This window comes from Caretta caretta, chromosome 7, assembly GCF_965140235.1.
Source record: "Caretta caretta isolate rCarCar2 chromosome 7, rCarCar1.hap1, whole genome shotgun sequence".
Classification (NCBI taxonomy): Eukaryota; Metazoa; Chordata; order Testudines; family Cheloniidae; genus Caretta; species Caretta caretta.
The window spans coordinates 32,768,074-32,785,283 of record NC_134212.1 but is presented as its reverse complement, the minus strand read 5'-3'; the positions used below and the strand labels follow the sequence as shown (position 1 = coordinate 32,785,283).

Genomic DNA, 17,210 nt, shown 5'->3' with positions numbered 1-17,210 from the left:
TTTTTTTTATTAAGCTGCAGATATTATTTAAACTTTTTTTTGTTTTGTTATTAACGAATTTGATGGGTTTTCAAGATTTTTACAAATGACATCTACAAGTCAGTATTTAAAAGTCTCTTTGGGTGTATTTCTTTTCCTCCATCAGCAGCCAAAATGTTTGTCTCGCTTAAAAATAGTAATGGAAAGACAGTATCACCGATATTAACAACAAATACGAAGAATTAGTTTCCTCACTTAACAAATTCCTTATAAACATAATCAAAGCTACATAGTAAGACTTTTAATTTACCTTTTAAGTTTTCAAAAGCATCAGTTTTTTCACAAAGCAACAAAATAAGTTAATGAAGTTTTTAAAATTGAACCAGTGAGGTTTTTTTTTTAAAAATCCTCCATTTGTTTGAGATGTATTTATTTTGAATAACGTGGACAAAAGCCCTTGCAACATACATATTTAGTAATTTAAATATTGTAAATCAGGCCTTATAGTGGATAGTACAGCAAAATGCTTTAGAATACAAACTTAATGGAGAACTTTTCTGCTTAAATATCAATGGCATTGTAAGGACTCAGTGGGACTGTGAATTTTTATTAAAACTCATAGAACTTAGATTTATTTGACCAAATGCCAAAGTCTCATACTGGCTATTGCAAGCGGTAAACAAGGAGAACTATTCAGGCACACAAGTAGGTAGGCTGGAAGTAAAATTATTTTCAAATGTAAGCTACATAACATTATTTCTCCATTAGTTGGAATCTGAAATATACACCTTTGATCGAAACCTTTAGCTAAAGGATTGTATTTGGCATTGTAGATCTTGTTTTTTACAAGAAAAAATGTAAGCTCTCTATGTAGGCCAAAATTTACTGTCATAGACACCATTTTGCTGCATAAGAAAGATATGTTCAGACTAAAGCTAGGTATGGTTTTATTTTTAAAAATGATAAAATTAACTGAGAACCTATTTTTATGCCTGGCTTTGTACAGAGGATTTATTCCACTCACCTTAAAAAAGGATTCAGTAAAATGGTTTAGGATCTTGTTAAAAATTCATTAGGGTGGATCAGTCTAATAAACCCATTTACAGAGAAAAGAAACTAAATTTCTCCAGTGAACTAATTCCTTTCTTCCTTTCTAATTAAAAACGAATAAATCCACTACATTAGTTTCAGAGAATGGACATTGAAAAACTTTTTAGAATTTTGAGGGATTATTTTTTTGTGTTGATGTTCAGGCAGTGCTTTCCCCTCCCCCTTAGCAGAGGAGGGGCGGAAGGAGATTCTATGCTGCAGTTAGTGACTCTGTCACCAGTCTATAAAATATCCTGCTGCCCATTTACTGTTAGAGTTGCAGGCAGGAGAGCTAGGGAGAAAGGGCAGGTGGAGAGGGAAATAAAACAGGGAAAGGGGAAACAGCCCTGGAATAGCTTTAAAAAACAAAGTTAACTAGATTAATAATCTATTGGAAACTATAGCTAATATTTTTTAAAGTAAATCAGTAAAGAGGGTTTTACTCTTAAAATATTAATTATAGTTTGATAATTAAAAAGATATGGTTAACTAATGTGCTACTGGTTTTTAAACCACTTAATGCTCTTAAAAACAGGAAATATGAAGATTTTTAATATGAAAGGCAATTGGAAGAGGAGAGAAGAATCAAAGAATAAGAAGTATTCAATAAGTGCAGGAGGGTGATCAGAGGTTTGGGTAAATGGTTGAAAGAAAATGGGCATTTTAAATGCTTCCAAAATAAAATTATTAACCAAGAAAATCTTGAAGATAAATTTAAGAAAAAACAAGAAAAATATTGAAGATTTAAAAAAGAAAATGCTAAATTTTGAAATATAGATCTTGCATTTTAAAAAAAGGCAAAAGAAGAATTTAAAATTTGAAGATAATTGGGAAAGAAAAATTTAAAATTTGAAGATAAGAAAAAACAAGATTTAAAAAAATGAAGATTAATTTAGAAGCAAAACAAGACCAAAATAAAATTGAAGATAAACTGAAACCCAAAACATGCTTTAAGCCAGTTTGGGGTGGAAAGAAAAATTAAGAATGCTGGCTGTTTTAAAAACGCCAGATTAAGTCTGCTTCAAGCAGAAGAAAATATGAAGAAACAACGAGTTTTATTTAAAAAGACAAAATGATTTTTAGAAAAGAAAATATTAGAAACACAAGGTTTGGGAAGATGTTCAAGACAGGAGACTGAGAAGAGAGACGGTTGTGGTTTGTTTGTTTTTTGGTAATATTAGAAGGCAGAAGGTACCTTAGAAGAGGACCCAGGAAAAGAGAAGAGAGAAGGGGAGTTGCATTTTAAAGATGAGCAAAAGATCTATCTATATAGTAGATTAGTTTAAAAATGTGAAGTCAGGAGGGTGAAAGACTTAAATTGATACTTGTAAAATCTAAGGCGTAATATTTGCTGAAGAATTTAATCTTTTAATGCAAACTAGCTCAGTTTTTGTCAAAATCAAACTTACAAATTCATAGCATACTATAACTATTAATTCAAAGGACTTTGTGTATGAAAATTATTTCAAGATCAAGAATAATCTTTAAAAGGTCTATTTTTGTGTGTGTTGGACTTAGTGGAAAAAAATCTGTCTTGAGCTAAAACGTTTAAAAAAATTAGCTGATAAAGGACTAGAATAAAACCAACCATTTTACGTCTGATGCATTGACCAAGGCGGAATGTTGCTTCAGTGAAGCTAGAAAGACAGGATTTCAAGGAGCCAGTGCAAATTGGTGAAGTTAGAGGGGAAAAAAGAGCCAGTCCAAATTGGTGAAACTAGAGGAAAAAAGAATCATGGAAAACAAGATCAAGCAAGAAATTTTTGAAAGAATAGATACCTTTGCGAAAGGCCAGAAGGGGGAAAAATGAGTGAAGACAGCAATAATTTAACCTGTATAGTTGGTAACCTACTTTCTCCTTGATTTCTTTAAAATACTATTTTCTTTGCTATACTCTTCATTAATAGTAATTTGTAAAGGTACTTATTGTTATGAGAGGGGTTTGTTGGAGTGGGTCAAGTCGTGGTGTGTCGTAGGTTTTTCTCTTTGCAGGCTTATTTACTCATTGCATCTTGTCTGGAAACTAATGGGCAATCTGCCAAGCCCTGGAGAGTGTGGTCATCTTCCTGAGTGTTTAGAAAACTGCTGGAATTTTCCTTTCGGCTTTAGGAGTGGTAGCTAGCGTCTATATTGCTGTAACCCTACCCAAATTGGGGAAGTCGTGAGCCTGGTGGAGCGACAAGCATCTATGGTGGCAGTGAAGTGTAAGCAAATCACATAATATTTTTTAAAAGATTATTGCCCAGCAGAACAACAAACTTGTTCAAATCTTAAAATATTGTAGGTAATGTATATTATCTCCCATGTGTCTTGCTGTTCCTAGCAAGAGAAAATAAATGTATTTTTCTCATCTATTCTAGTGGGAAGGGAAAAGGCTTTTTTTTGTTAGTGTTGCTCAAAGTATTTTTTTTTCCTTGAAGGGAGGGGAAGGGACGAGAAACTTCTTCAGTTTTTTCCCTCCAGGTGTGTCTAGATCCTAGAGCCAGACGACTGGAGAGGTGACAATGTAAAGGATAAAAGAGAACCAGTAATCAGGATAAAACCTCTATTGTATTGATGATGGCAGTGGTTTAGAAATGTGATTCACCTGTATTGCAGCTATAGATATCAATCGAAGTGTGTGGAGAAACTGGCCAGACAGAGGGAAATGCAAGTTAATCATATTCTATTTTTATAAGTTTGGATTCTTCATAAAGTAATTTACATTTTTTTATTATCAAAGTATAAAGGTACCATTTTTGGGGAGAGGGAAACATTTTTGTGTATGTTGAAAAGGGTGGTGGTGGGTAGGGATAAAACAAGCTTGTTTCTAGACTCTTTGCAGATACTGTAGTTCCTATTGGCTTGGTTAGCAGTGTGGTTCTATCCACTGTGCTGTTGCGAGAACATTCCCCAGAGTTGGAGCAGCTTTTACCTTGGAAGAAAGGACAGTTTACCTAAAATGGAGTTGGAAAGTTGGATTGGAGCTTGTATTCAGGATTCATGGTCGTTCAGTCATCCTCTAAGGAGAATTTAAGAAGAGCTTGGCTAGTCCAGAACTTGAAAGTTAAGTTTTCTCTAGTAAACAAACAAAACAGACATACTTTGATACAGTATATATTGTACGTGTGTTGTGGGTGGAATTTTAGGTGCTGTTTTATATGGCTTGACATATTCGTGGGGGTGGGGCAACATAATTGTCTGTATGTTCTTCAGATTCTCTTCCTAAACTACAGAGACATCCATAACTTTAGAACTGAAAAAAAGAATGTTCAGCTTCAATCCTGGCAAGTAATTCTCATAATTTAGCTTTAAATTGTTTTTGTGGCAGTGCCCCATTGAGTAACTGGGAATGTTCACACCCACATATGTGTGTGTGTGTGTATATACTTAAAGCACAGGCAGTGCTAGAAAGAGAATAGACAAAGTTAAAATTGTAATACAGAGTAGCTTCTTTAATTTTTTTCCTGTAGCATAAAATTTACCAAAAATACTCTCTCAGAAGTGGAAAGCTTCCACTAGTCCAAATTAACATGGACTACAGATAAAACAACACCCTCATATCCTCTTGTAACTATTAGGGTTGTGGTGTCTAGACGCATATTCTGGTGCATATCTGTAATTCTGGGAATCCGTTTGAAACCTTGGACGTGGTGGTGTGTGGCTTTCTTTTTTTGGCATTTTTTTCCAGGTGCTTAATGTAACTTAATGCTACTGTAGAGACTTCAGAGAGAAAGAAGTTGCTTAATGACCCTGGTGTGTGATTCCTTCTGATGGTAGCTTGTGTATTTATCAAGTAAGATTCTGCTTTCAGTTGTCTGTAACCTAGAAATGTGGGTTTGTTTGAGTGTAGGAATTATACGTTTTTATTTAGATTTTTTTGTATTAAAAAATGCAACACAGTATGTTAAACCATACTTAAAATCCTGTAAAATGAGTGCACTTACTGTCAGAGTAAAAATAAATAAACCAAAAGACCCAAGAGCAGATCAGTTACCAATGTAAACACAGTAATTTTTAAATTAAAACACACTAATTAAAAAAAGTAAGAAACATAGTTGTAATGCGTTTAGTTTGAATGTGTCTTTCTTTTTGGGGGGGTGGGGCATGGTATGGGGAACAACTTTTGTCTTGTAGACATTTTTCAGATCCACCTTCAGAATCATAGCCCCAACGAGCCTGAGAAAATATGTCCTCATAAATGCAGAGGGAACAGCTTCTTGGCGAATGATAAGTAAAGGCAGAAAAGATTCTAATATTCCTTCCTACTTGATGGAGAAAGGATCCCAGATGTTAACAAGTGAAAATCCAATGTGTCTACCGGGAGGAAAAAAAAAGTATAAGCATTGACTATCCATATCTTATCAGAATATTTGCTCTAAGAAATCTCAATTATATGCAGTAAAGAGCAAATGTCCTTGAAATACGTAATTTCATTAAAGCAGTGAACAACTACTTCCACAGCATTGCTATTAAATTGAAAGAAAATACGACAGAAAAAATGCATATGCAAATGCATATGGCTTCTACCAAACTATTTGGTATGAATATTACTACCTAAATCTTACGGATTTGAAGAAAGAATATGAATTTTATTTTGAAACCACAATCTAATTTGGGATCAACTTTCACTACTGTTGGATTTGAGAGGAGGCTTGTGCTGTGCTCCACTGTTTACCTGACACAGGTTTTCTGCACTATTAATGAGGAGTTTTGCTTCATTTCATCTGGGAGCTGAAAAAACAAGCAGGCATCTATTACAGATAAGTTTATCAATTATATCTGCAGATATTGCATGTTAGGGAAATGTACTTTTTAAATGCTCTGAAGCAGTAGACGCCGTAAACATCTGAACTGGCATTTCCCATTTCCAGCCTTTAGCAGTGTGCGGAATGGGTATGAGGGACTTAACCTACCCCTGTGCCTATTTGGGGCTGCACTTCCACTTTCTAAATTCCTTTCTCCTCTGTGCACAGACCACAGTTGGATAGTGCCCATCACCTAAAGGCAGACAAGCGTAGCAGCTATGCTGTGGTGCTTATGAACAAACATGATGATGTATATCTTCCCTTGGAGGCTGAGCCTACTCAGGGCCTACCCTTTGAGAGCCTGAAATGCTATACCAAACAGCACATTATGCTGCTAAAAAACACACCTTAATTTTTCTGCTATTTTGTAGCATTAAAATATTTGCAGAAAACATGGGATATTTAAAAAAAAAAAACTATAAAGGCACCTTTTAATAAAGTTACTGATGTGCTCTAAGAATAGACAGTTTGTCTTCATTTTTATTAATAAAAATGTGCTGTCAATGTTCTTTGTGTGTGGTTAGCTCTGGGGCAGTGTGTGTGGGGGGGATTCTTCTTTAATCTTTCAGAATCTTTCTCCAAGAACACCTGATCTTAATTGGACGGGAGCAGAAATTGAACAGAAGACCGAAATTCTTTTTTATTCAGGCAGGAAAGTCTTTGCAGAATCTTTTCCTTCCCTCCCTCTCCACCCCTCTCTTCATCGAGACAAATGTAGATCAAGGTACTTGGCAATAGAGGTCCTGTAATTAAGGAAAGTATCTGCCCAAGGAATGATTTCTAAAATGCTTTAAACTAGACCAGTGGGGGCAAACTTACCAATCAGAGTAAGTTCATAACAAAGTAAAATTTTGGCAATAAGACTTGCTCTGTCTCCAGAGCTAAAGTCCTGTTAAAATTAAAACCGACTGACTTATTGATAGTTGGGGAAAACTTTTAACTGCACAATAATTTTTTAAATTTAACACTAGTCAGTTTGCATATTTAGAAATTTGCATGCTAACAATGCTTGCAACCATTTCCTTCAGTGCTAGTGACGTCTCATTTTCTACTTCCAATTAACGTTAGGGGGGGAATGGGCAATTTTTTTTTAAAGTATCTTTCTTTGTAGAAGCTTCATTTCATAATGTATAGACCCTGACGCATCCCTTCACGAAGCTGTTCAGGATGATTTTGCTTGACATGCCTTGGCGCTTTCTTCTGTTCCTCACACCTTGTGTGTGTATGTGAAGGCCCCCTACAGTGAGTTAAACCTCCATATCTTCAAACATTAACAGCATTATTATTATTTTTTTTTTAAATATCTGGACTGTGCCTGGGGTAGGGTGGGAGGGGCTCACAACTTGTTCCAGCTTTTCTTTTTACAGACTTCACAGAGAATGCAGTGTCTGAAGCAGGTCTGGTCTGTTGGCAAGTAATGTGCAGTATGCTTGATCTGCTTGGGTAGAGCATTTGAATCGACTGAAATATGTCCTAAAGCTTTTGTCCATGTGTGGAGTAGTGATTGTTTGAAAGAAAAAAATACAGCTGAATGACAAAAGTGCCTGTTTATTGAAAGGAGCTCTTTACCCTTCGAGTAAAATCCCCACAGCTTTAAACAGTCGGTGTATGAGATCCAAGTTCCTTTGGCTGTGCTGCTTTATTTAGGTAACTGCTTTTTGTTGTTCCGTTTCTGAAGTGGGTGGGGGAGGGTGTACTGAAGCCTTTAGTCTCTTCCAGATACATCTAAAACATCTCATTGACAAGAAATAAAAGCTTCCAAACAAGCAGCAATCCTCCAGGAAACTAACTGGCAAGTGACATTTTAAATTCCACCAGTTTAGTGACCATTTTCAGTACCTTGCTTTTGTATGGGTCTCTTCCTTTATTGGTTTTTTTAACAGTTCTTTTCAAGAAAATACCAAAACAGGCCAGTTCCTCTTGATGGGCCACAGAAGCCAACCCAGTAAGAATAGTTCTTATTTACTTTAAAACAAAAAAATTGATTTTTCATGGAGTTTACTGGGAATTTGGGAGGGAGGGGGGGGCGCAATCTAGTTTTAAGATTACTTTTCACAGACCTGTAGAAGGAGCAGCCAGACACAAAGAATTGAAAATACCACAGTGGACAAAAAGCAAACAGGTGAATAAACTTTTCTGTATTTACCATAAAGATAAAAAGATTAAAAAAAATTGGAATCCCCTCTGCTCCCCACCCCACCCACGATAAAAAATGGGGACATTAACTTCTATCCAGCTTCATGCTGCAATTTCACCAATTTAAAATGAGAGACTGTATCTTTGAATCTTTTTAGGGATGTGGGTGGGGGAAAATGGGTTGAGACCTCTTTTGCTTAAGACTTTTGCAGGTGTCCCCATTTAAAGACAGAAAAGGCTTTAAAAAGTAGGAGAACCATGGACCTTTACAGACATCTTGTGACAAAACTGACATGACGACAAAGCAGTTACTTAAAGGTCACTCTTAAATTACATGAATTTATTGAAGGCGGTGGGGTTGCACTTGTAATATAATCTTGCATATACTGAGGATATGTGCTTCAAAGGATGCTCTTTGCATTAACTATATATTGAGCAAGTTAATACATTACTTTAAAAGGAATGTTGAGTACCTTCAGTGTACTTATAGCCATGTTATCAGTTCATGTAAACCCCTATTTAAAAACACTAACTTTCAGATCATGGCTTATACTTCTAAAATAAAATTATGTAAATACTTAAGGGAGGGGGAGGAGGGGATAAACCACAACCAGTTTTCGCTAGACTTTTTTCCAGAAACCTGCTATTCAGTACCTAGTTCAGACTACACACAGCGCTTTTCCTCTTGCTTCAGCTGGTAGCATGGATCCTTGTCACTGGTATGCGGTTTTCTCTTAAGGTAAAATTTTAAAATGTAAGTCTACAAAACATTGGGATAACGTACTTTGCCTGGAACTCTCCTAACTTTGGAAGCTAACGTCACATTTAAAAAATGTAATGATGCTTAATTATAAACTATTACTAAAATAGTTTTACCTTCAAATAACACTCAGAATAATATTGACAGGCAAAACTGTCCCAAAACTAAATAGTAAATCTAGACGTAACAGATGGCAAAATACAATAAAAACAAAACCAATAACTTATGGTGCTTTGGAGGAATGTTAGGGGGTGGGTGCCTGCCAATACTGGCTGTAAATAAACATTAGAAAGTAAATTTCAACTGTCTTCATTGTGAGGTGGCTTTTGGGAGGGCTCTTGCAACTCTCTGCTAAGACTTTTTCAGGTGTCCTAACAAATTCGAAATAAGTGATTTGTCAGAAGTAGAAGCTTAGATGAAGCAGATTTCTTCAGTGCTCTTTCAAGGTTTTTCTTTTCCTGAGAGAACAATCTGTTCTGTCAGGTTTTGCTTTTCACCTTTATTATATTAACTAAAAAAAGCAAAAGATGCTGGTGGTTGGCACTCCTGGTTTCCAGGATGGGGTTCAAATCCCTGCAGTGTCTTTGCTTTTCTTGTACCATAGAGGTGTAAATGCAGACCACTTCAGTGTGGGTTTTATAGGTGAGAGTAACTTTTTCATTGGGAAATAGAGGTGTTTTGTCTGGACACACTGTACTTGGGTAATATTTTGCACTTAACATTTTATCTGTAGGTCACAGAGCAGTTCACAATGGTGGGTGTAACTCTTCACATTTACAAAAAGGGAAACAACTGATGCAGAGAGGGCAGTTAACAGCCAGTCAGTGACAGAGCTGTGACTTGAACTCAGGAATCCTAACTAACAATCCTCTGACTAGGGGAGTGTTTTTCAACCTCTTTCTATTTGCTGACCCCTAAAAAAAATTCCCCTTTTGGAATCTTGGACCACAGGTTGAAAACCAAAGATCTAATGGACATAGTATCCTGCTGTGAAAACTATAGTAGTCTTTTACTGTCCCTGGCCAGTCACCCTAAACAACAACTTGTTCATGCAGAAACCAGTTTCTTGTTGACAGCATTAAATAATTTGCCCTGCTTCTAAACCAGCTTCCTATTGACAGGTGTTTGGCAACCCAGGCATGGTAATGAACAACTGCAGAAACTCACTGAACTTCTAGCAAGTGTAGCAATAGATGTCTGCCTAACTTCTAAAAATTTTTAATTTAACTACATCTATGGCTAACTATTCTAACCAGATTGCTTTCAACAGGTGTTACTTAACTTCATTGCAATGTGTTAGAAGTTATGAGAGTTTTAGCTTGTGATGGCGATGTACAGGCAGCAGGAGATTCCAACTTATTTGTACTTCAACCATTTCACTATATGGGGATTTAAAAAATAAATCTGGAATGCAAAATTATGTGTTGTCTGGTGTCTTTCTTGAGGTGCTTTGCTGATTTATTATTGCTCAACTCTTACATAACAATACAGATAATAAACCACCTAGCTCATATGAGCTAGGGTGTGTGTGTATATTAGTGCTTTTTCATCAGTGGCTCTCAAATGCTTTTATCAAGGAGGTAAGCATTATCCCCATTTTACATATAGGGAAACTGAAGCACAGGAAGATGAAGCAATTTGCCCAAGATGAACCATCAGGCCAGTGGCTGACCTGGGAATAGAACCCAGATATCCCGAGTCTCAGTCCAGTTCTTTATCCATTGGCAACCCTGCCTCTCCTAAAGTGTATCTAGTTCTGTAGAAAATGAGTTTCAAATTAAGGTTATTCATAGCAAAAGTCTCAAACCCTGAACAAGACCTACTGGCATTGAAGAGTCTTAAAAGCTTGAACAGACAGAACTTTTTGGAACAGCCGTGTGCTTTTCTTAAGGAAAAAATATTCACCCTCAGTACATGGTTTTAAAACTAATGTAACTCACTAAAATAGGGGAGGAGTTATTGGATGGTAAATTGTAAAGGAACATTGATGCTATGTGTTATGTTTATTACATTTGTTAAAGAGCCCATGAGAGGCATTAGTGATGTTCTCTCAAGAATTATGACAGACAAAATATGTAAAAGCTAGAGATCATGATTGATAACACCAAGTTGTTCAAAACAACGATCTTTTCAATGTTAAACACTGAGGAAATTAGGCAAAAATGTGTCTGCTTTTGTCAATAATGAGGAAACCTGGTTCAGGAACATACAGTGGAGGATCTTGTAGTCTTGACACTACTTTAACTCCATTTAGTGTCACTTACCTGATCAACCAGTGCCCTAAACATTAGATGGGGCCCAAAATTGTCAAACTTGGGTGCTGAACGTTGAACACTTAAGTCAATCTTTAGACACCTACATAAAACTTTGATTTTTCACAGATGGTGTGTTACTTCCCACATTAATTTGGATCTGTGGGTGCCTACCACCTCTGAAAATCATGCCAATTTATTTAGGTGACTAACTTTAGACATTCATGTTTGAAAATATTGGATTTTTCCCCTTTGCTAATTTGCTAATTCTGTTATAGTTTATTTCTATACGTGAAGAAGAATAAGCTATACTGGCATAACTGTTTGAATCAGTTAACTCTTTCAGTACAAAAGTCACACCCCTGAGAGCAGGTCTTACCTAGTGAGTCATTTCAGAAATAGGGTATATGAAAAGCCACTCAATGTCTCAGTGTAAACTAGATTGCACACACCAGGGGTTCCTTACATTTCCACCATTTCACCCCCACAAGTTTCCTATGTGTCATCCTTCCATCTACCTCTATTTCAGGGATTCCTTGCAACTTTCTCCTACCCCAATGCCTAGGGCTCTGTGTCCCTCATTCAGATGTATGCCAGGGTCCCCAAGTCTCCCCACACTAGGGATTCTGTGTGCCCCCTGCCCCCCATTCCAGCCCTGTAATAAGGTCAGCAAATAATGCAGTAATGCATTTTGCAATTTACTATCGTACTTTAGGTTTCAGAGTAGTTCGCAATTTTTGGCATCCGATGAAGTGAGTTGTAGCTCACGAAAGCTTATGCTCAAATAAATTTGTTAGTCTCGAAGGTGCCACAAATACTCCTTTTCTTCTATCCTACTTTGTAATTCTACCCTGCCTGATCTCAAGGTACTTCACACTCATGAACTTGGCCTCCTAACAGTTTACCTCTGATACTACTTTGAGATTTCAGTCCCACTGAGCTAGGTGTTGTGTACACATACATAATGAAAAGACAGTCTCTGTCCCAGACATTAAGAGGAGAGAAAGTAAATTGATACAACAAAGGAAAGAATGTCACAGGGAAACTATTATGATTAGAGGCTAATAAGCAATGGCTGCAGCACACCAACTACCTAAGCATTCTCATGTGATTTATAGAGAGCATGTCAGAGGTGAGAAGAAATTTGGAGGAGGATAATGTGTTGCCTTTGCAGAATTTTATGGGAAACTCTGCCTGTGCACAGGAGAAAGTGCAAAGATGCCTGCTGTGTATGCATGTATGTGTGTTTTTTGTACACCTGTGCTTGTGTATATACTTGTGTTTGTGTACCTGTGTCTACTTTTATATGTTTGCATACCCTGTGTGTGTGAATATATGTGTTTGCATGCCTTTGTGTGTGTGTGCATGCACATTTGTGGACACGTTACATACCTGTGTGCTTAGGTGCATGTGCATATTTATATTATATGTATATGTGTTTGTGTGTCTACTTGTGTCCTTATGTGAGGCCTGGTTTATGCACAGATTTTATACTGTTGGGGAGAGAGGTTTTTTACCCAAATAATTATACCAGTATAATACCTAGTTTGGATTCAGTTACACTGATATAAAGGTGCCTTAGGCCAAATCTACAACAGAAGCTCTCTGACTGTATAGCTATACTGGTATACTATACCAGCAAAGCATTCCTAGTATGGACACAACTTATACCAGCAAAACGCTAGAGGCTTCTTCCTGCACAGCTGTGTCAGTCAGAGATCAGGCCCCTGACTGGCATAGCTATGCCAGTAGAAGTTTGTAGTATAGACCTGGCCTTATACCAATATAGCTTAATCCCCTTCCGATATATGAACAGCTATATCATAATAAAGCACCTTTATACCAGTATAACTGCATCCACACTAACATGGTTGTACAGCTCTAACTATACTGGCATAGTTAGAGGCATTTGTGTGTGTCAACAAGCTTTGAGAGAAGAGGAAATTGAGGCACAGAGAAGATCTTGCACCCTTTACTCGTGTGTGAAATAATCCCATTCCCTTTAGTGGGATTTTCTGTGTGAGTAAAGATTACTCAAGTAAACCATGCAGAATTAGCCCTCCAGGATCACACAAGAATTATGTGGCCATCTCCTGAGTACTCTGGCTCTGAGCTCCCTGTTTCAACCACAAGGTTATCTGGCCCCTTAGATGCAAGTGTGCAATTCCCCTGGCTTCCTTGCCTCTCAGAGTTAAATCAGCGAGAGAATGTCACTGTTCAGACCTTTGATACGGTCCACAAAGCTGCAGAGCCAGATGATACTTTAAAACATGGCTTCTGGCTGTCAGAGGGGTAGCCGTGTTTGTCTGTATCCACAAAAACACCGAGGAGTCCGGTGGCAACTTGAAGACTAACAGATTTATTTGGGCATAAGCTTTGGTGGGTAAAAAACCCCACTTCTTCAGATGTATGGAATGAAAATTACAGATACAGGCATAAATATACTGGCACATGAAGAGAAGGGAGTTACTTTACAAGTGGAGAACCAACATTGACAAGGGCAAATCAGTCAGGGTGGATGTGGTCAACTCCCAGTAATTGATGAGGAGGTGTCAATACCAAGAGAGGGAAAATTGCTTTTGTAGTGAGCCAGCTACTCCCAGTCCCTATTCAAGCCCAAATTAACAGTGTTAAGTTTCAGAGTAACAGCCGTGTTAGTCTGTATTCGCAAAAAGAAAAGGAGTACTTGTGGCACCTTAGAGACTAACCAATTTATTTGAGCATGAGCTTTCGTGAGCTACAGCTCACTTCATCAGATGCATACCGTGGAAACTGCAGCAGACTTTATATATACACAGAGAATATGAAACAATACCTCCTCCCACCCCACTGTCCTGCTGGTAATAGCTTATCTAAAGTGATCATCAGGTGGGCCATTTCCAGCACAAATCCAGGTTTTCTCACCCTCCACCCCCCCACACAAATTCACTCTCCTGCTGGTGCTAGCCCATCCAAAGTGACAACTCTTTACATAATCAAGTCGGGCTATTTCCTGCACAAATCCAGGTTTTCTCACATCCCCCCCCACCCCCATACACACACAAACTCACTCTCCTGCTGGTAATAGCTCATCTAAACTGACCTTTGCAAATGAGTTGTAGCTCTACAGGTTTCAGAGTAGCAAAGGAGGACTTGCAGCAGCTTAGGGACTAACCAATTTATTTGAGCATAAGCTTTTGTGAGCTACAGCTCACTTCATTGGAGTTTCTCTTTGAAGTCTGTTTTTGAAGATTTTTTGTTGAAGGATGGCTACTTTTAAATCTGTTCTTGAATGTCCAGGGAGATTGAAATGTTCTCTTACTGGCTTTTGTATGTTACCATTCCTGATGTCTGATTTGTGTCCATTTATTCTTTTATGTAGAGATTCTTTAAAAGTGACATTCTAGAATAAAAAGTCATACAATCATTTTCTATTTTCATTACATTGGTATCTCCAGTTGAAACCAGAATTTTCTGGAATCATTGCTCTGTGTGTGAGATGCTTCCTCTTGCTTGGACAGCTCAGATTTAGGAAGGAATAGAAATCATCTGCATATCTTTAGCTCCTTCTAGCTATCAAAGTCAGAATTGCAATGCATGATTCAGAATGCTGCTTCCTCTCACTGTGCATGTAGTTCCCGTAGCTCAACACTTTTTAGACCACAGTGTACAGTGAGGTTCCTGGGACTTCTGAAAAAGGAGGAGCAGTTGGGTGGGCTGTCAGAGAAATAGCCTGGGTTTCAGTTAAATAAAGTTGGTAGTTAGAAAGCCTGGACACAAAACCAATTAGTTGTATTTATTGTGTATACTGCAATAGCACTTAGGAGCCTCAGTCATGGACCAGGACCCCATTTTGCTAGGCACAGTACAAACAAGACAGTCGCTGCCCCAAAGAGCTCACAATCTAAGAATAAAACAAGGGCCAACAGATGTACAAGGGTGTACAATGAGACAATATCAGACAATCTCAGTACCACAGGCACCGACTTTCCAAAATGCCGGGAGGTGTTTGACCCCTGGCTCTGCCCCAGGCCCTGCCCCCAATCACCCCTTCCCCCAAGGCCCCCCCGCCCCACCTCTTCCCACCCCTGCTCTGCCCCCACCCCACCTCTTCCCGCCCTGCTCTGTCTCTTCCCGACCAGTTTTGTCCCCCTCTTCTGAGCGTGCTGTGTCCTCACTCCTCCAGAGCCTCCTCCCACATGCCATGAAACAACTGTTTGTGGTGGATGGAAGGCAGGGAGGCGCTGGGGGAGGGTGAGTAGGAGCTGATAAGGAGGGCTGCTGGTGGGTGCTCCAGCCCCGGAGCACCCACAGAGTCTGCGCCTAAGCTCGATACCACCAATAACCTAACCATTGTAACGTTTTTTGTAGGCATCACAACAAAAGAGAAATTTGAAGGAGGAAGATGAAGTAGTTTTGTGGATGTTTACGGGAGAATACACGAAGGTGTTTACAAATTTAACAAGTGGGTAATGGAAGCACAGGCACCATGGAGGCAGGAATCAACCTCTTGATAGTGAATGAGAGATGATAGGTCAGGTGGGATAGGGCAGTAGTTCCCAAACTTTTTTGTCACGCCACCCCCTTACCTGGTTTGTGGCCCGCTGGGGCTGGGACAAAAGCCATGGCTGGGGCTGGGGCTGGTGGCTGAGGCCAGGGCTGGAGAGGAGCTGGGGGCAGAGCGGGGCTGGGTGGCGCTCCCTCCCCGCCCCCTGAGGAGGCTGGCTCCAGGCCCCATCGTACCCTGCCCGGACATTCTTTCATTCCCCCCTAGCGGAGACCTGCCCCACAGTTTGGGGTCTACTGGCATAAGACATTCAGGACTTGGAAAGTGAGGACAAATAGCTTATGTTTGATGCAATAAAGAAAGGGGAGCCAATGGAGAGAGGGAAGGAGGGGTGACATGGTCAAAGGGAGAGGCTAGAAAATCTTTGCAGCAAATCTTTGCAGCAGCTTTTTGAATAGATATGAGTGGGGGAAAGATTACATTTGTCGAGAGACAACGTGGATGCAGACAGACAGATGGGGGAGCACAAGGAAACAATAGACTGTTGGTCAGCATGATAGATCTTAAAAGAGGCTGAAAGGAATTGATTAAACAAAAATATACAAGTGAAAGGTAAAGGGATTTAACTTTTGAAACTTTGATATCTTGGGGAAACTGAATAACACAGGATAATATTTATTATTTGTATTATGACAGTGCCTAGGTCCAGCTTTTAAAAAGTATTTAGGCATCGCTGCACTCAGTGTTTCAGCGCCTAACTCATTTAGGAGACATGGCCTAAATCTAATTTTCAAAAGAGATTTAGGTCCTTTGGAGCCTAAATCCATAGGCCTTTGGGACCTAAGTGCCTAAATCCCTTTTGAAAATTAGATTTAGGATACTAAATCAGTTAGGCATTGCAACCCTGAGTGTAGCAACACCTAAATACCTCAAAGTCGGGGGTCAAAACGCCAGCAGCCAAAGCCCTATTGCAGGGGTGGGGAACCTACAGCCCGTGGGCCGGATCCAGCCCGTTGCTTACTTTCATCTGGCCTGCGCATGGGCAGCGGGTACCATACATTGAAGGAGGCTGTGCCTCCTCAAACAGCCAGGCGTGGACCTGCCCACGCTTTGCCCTGCCCAGGTCTCCCCCCACTCTTATTTACCGCCATGCACCATGCAGCTCCTCCAGTCCCCCTGTGCTCCAGCCGGGGCTGGGCAGGCTGCGGCAGTGCCGCCCACCCGCCCTCCTAGCGTTCCGGGACTGGGGAAGCTGTGGTCGTGTGCTGCGAATCTCCCCAGTGCTCTGGGGCTGGGGCCACACGCTGCCCACCTTTCTGGCACGCTGGGGCTGTGGAGGCTGGGGCCGTGTGCCTCCCGGCACTCCTCTGGGGCTGGGGAGCTAGCCTGGGGTGGGGTGTGGGGCTTTGGATCAGACCCTTGCTTTTTACTTGTGTGTGGCCCGCAACTGATTTTTTTCTGTGAGTCAATGGCCTGGGATAGAAAAAAGGTTCTCCACCCCTGCCCTATTGTGTTAGGCATAGATTCACAGATTTTAAGAACAAAAGGGATCTTTATAATCATCTAGTCTGACCTCCTGTATAACACAGGCCAGAAGAACCTCACACAGTAAGTAATTTCTGCATCAAGCTAATAATCTCTGTTTGCCCTTGAACAGATTGTTTAGAAAAACATCTAGCCTTGATTTAAAAACTCCAAGTGATGGAAAATCCACTACAGCT

At 39.4% G+C, this 17,210-nt stretch overlaps 1 long non-coding RNA gene across 1 annotated transcript; it reads left to right on the top strand.

The window, feature by feature from the left end:
* Positions 1-471: 471 nt before the first annotated feature.
* Positions 472-10,171, top strand: LOC125639475 (uncharacterized). Its single transcript, XR_007357498.2, has 2 exons — positions 472-4,843; positions 5,185-10,171. It is a non-coding gene; the product is annotated as an uncharacterized LOC125639475 (long non-coding RNA).
* Positions 10,172-17,210: the final 7,039 nt, after the last annotated feature.